This window comes from Octopus sinensis, linkage group LG7, assembly GCF_006345805.1.
Source record: "Octopus sinensis linkage group LG7, ASM634580v1, whole genome shotgun sequence".
In the NCBI taxonomy this organism is placed as follows: Eukaryota; Metazoa; Mollusca; class Cephalopoda; order Octopoda; family Octopodidae; genus Octopus; species Octopus sinensis.
Genome location: NC_043003.1, coordinates 86,677,132 through 86,680,208, shown reverse-complemented (window position 1 = coordinate 86,680,208; position 3,077 = coordinate 86,677,132).

The following is a 3,077-nucleotide window of genomic DNA, read 5'->3' as shown; positions in this document are numbered from 1 at the left end:
TATGGAAAATGAAGTAAATGAAGATAGTGCCAATTATCTTTGGGTCCTTGGGAACAGTATCAGAAGGTTTCAAGAGGTAAAAAAGGAAATTGGAATAAAGTGCCCAGTAGAACTGTTACAAAAGCTTTGCCTCCTAGGCACGACCAAAATAATCAGTAAAGTATTAAATAGCTGAGAAGAGCGAATAAGCATGGCACTGTAGGCTGTAGGTAGTAAGACCGCTACCAGGAGCTCAAACAAAACCTATGATAAAGTGATATTGATAATAAGATATGCACATACACACTAGCACACTATAAGAGTGAGACAGAGAGTGTGCGAGGTAGAGAGATAAATAGAGAGAGAGAGAGAGTGTGTGTGTTTGTATGTATGTGTATTGAAAGATATTTATTATATCTAAAGAATTCATTATCCACTGTTGAATTTTGCCTCATGGCGTATTACGGCTGGCAAGTTTAATAATCATTCTTTTCAAAATATGTGACATTCAATTGCTTTCTCTAGAGCTTTATTGGAGTTTACCCACTTTTCACCAATATACACATTCATACCAGCAACTAATAATGATATGTCGCATGAGTTAATTGATAATTTAGAATGACAACTAAGTGTGCAAATAACTAGTTAATTATATGCTCTCTTTAATTTCGTTTTCTTTAGTTTCGTCTCTCTACATTTTGAACCCATTTCTCTTTTGTTGAAATTTTACTCTTTGTCTCTTTGACAGGAATGCAATAAAAATACTAGCAATATATTAAGCGAGAAGAGTCAATTGGTTTTCATTTATTATCCTACAAAAATAACATGTTTGTTAGCATTAATTCTTCAATTTAGCGCCGATCCTTTACCAGCTTGTCTTGTATGATTTAATGCATATGATATTGATTTCAAACTTTGGCACAAGGCCAGCAATTTCAGGGGAGGGGTAAGTCGATTACATCGACCCAGTGCTCAACTGGTACTTATTTTCATTGAACTGGAAAGAATGAAATGCAAAATCGACTTCGATGGAATTTGAACTCAACATAAAGAAGGACGAAATGCCGCAAATGATTCTGCCAGCTCGCTACCTTAAAAATAGGTGATGTGTGAATATGCATCTTCCAAGAGTTATTGCTCTTTCATCAGTACCACATCCAACCCAAATATATATTATATAAAGTAATGTTAACATGTTGTCCTTTGGCTTAGACATAATATTTTACTTTATTTGTTTCGGTCACCGAACTGCGACCATGCTAGAGCACCGGATGTAGTTGAACAAGTCGATCCCACAACTTATTTTTTAAAACCTGGTCCTTATTTTATTGGTTTCTTTTGCCGAACCGTTAAGTTATGGGGACGTAAATAAACAAATTCCGGTCGTGAACCGGTGGTGAGGGACAGACACAATGACATGCACACATAGATATACATACATGCATACATACATGCATACATACAGGTTAAACACCCCATTAATATCCAAATAAGTCTAACAACTAAAGAAAGTTACATATCTACTGACCAACAACTTATTTAAACTCTTTTGTGAATCTTCAAGACCTGAAGATGACACATCTAATACACACACTCGATTACAACGTTCTGTATGCATGAACAAGTTCTAAACAATAACACTTCCCCAAATTTAATCAATAATAATTCTCCATGACATCTTGCCATCACAACCTACCACACAACTTAATTAGCATTCAAGAGAACTCAGCTTACCCTATTAAATCTTTAATTAACAGAAAATATATATAGCCATAATGAACTCAAAGTACAACGGTCTGATGATGGCTTAGCTGGTCGAAACTTCAAAGTTACTGTCAACACTATTCTTGTTTTACTATATATATATATATATATATATATATATAATATATATATATATATATCTATATATATAGTATATATTCAAACGATGAATAGCCTTCGCGTAAACTATTGGTTCGTTTTGTTCTCTTACTTTATTATCATCTTATAATCATCTCATAATAATGACCTTTATGACTCGTATTACTACCTCAGTCAATCTAAATGTATATATTTGTCACTACCTGTATAAAAAGGCTTTTTCTATTTGCAATATGCATTTTCGTTTTTTCATATTTTAGCCTTACATTTCCACGTGTATTTTATATTTTCTTTTCGTAACATTTTTCTACTATATATATATGTATGTGTGTGTGTGTGTATGTGTGTGTGTGTGTGTGTGTGTGTGTGTATGTGTGTGTGTACGTTTGATTATATATATACACATATACATACACACACACACACACACACACATATATATATATATAGGGGCGGGTGTGGGGTTGTGTGGCTGTAAGGTGCAGGCGTAGCTGTGTGGTAAGAAGTTTGCTTCCAAACCACATGGTTTCAGGTTCAGTTCTACTGCGTGACAGTTTGGGCAAATGTTCACTACTATGGAATAATGTTGGAGACCGACTGAAAATGGCGATGATGAGAACAGGATGGATACAGCAGCACTTGAATAGTATTTTGGTCAAATTAGTGGCATCGGGGCAACCGTTGCCGTTTTGAAGAAACACGCAGTATTGCTTATCGAATCGGTTGGGTTTCCTATCGAATGAAGGTGACAGGAGTCTTGAGAATATCACATCTACTAGACCAATTTCGCTAATGGATTGCCGCAGAACTTCGTGGATGAGATCATTCAATCGATCTTCGTTAAGCTGAACAGGTCGGCTGGAACATGGAGAGTCTGTGAGGTCGAAATTCCCCATCTTGAATCATAAAAATCCTTTCCTTACAGTTCTTCCTGTAATAATGCTTTCTCTGTACACAGTATAGATGTATCGATCAGTTTTGGCAGATCTGGAACCTTGATGGAAAGCAAAGAGAAACAGGTGTGGAAAATGCTAATTTTTTTCTTAACTGGCAATCCATTGTCAAATATCTGAGTAAGGTTAACATTTATTGAAATTTCAAAACCGATAAACAAAATTTATAGAAGGATAGTGCTAAAAAAAAGGACACTACGATAAAAATATTTTTCGTGTTATTTTAAATAAGGCGTGGCTGTATTGTAAAGAGTTTGCTTCTCAACCACATGCTTCCGGGTT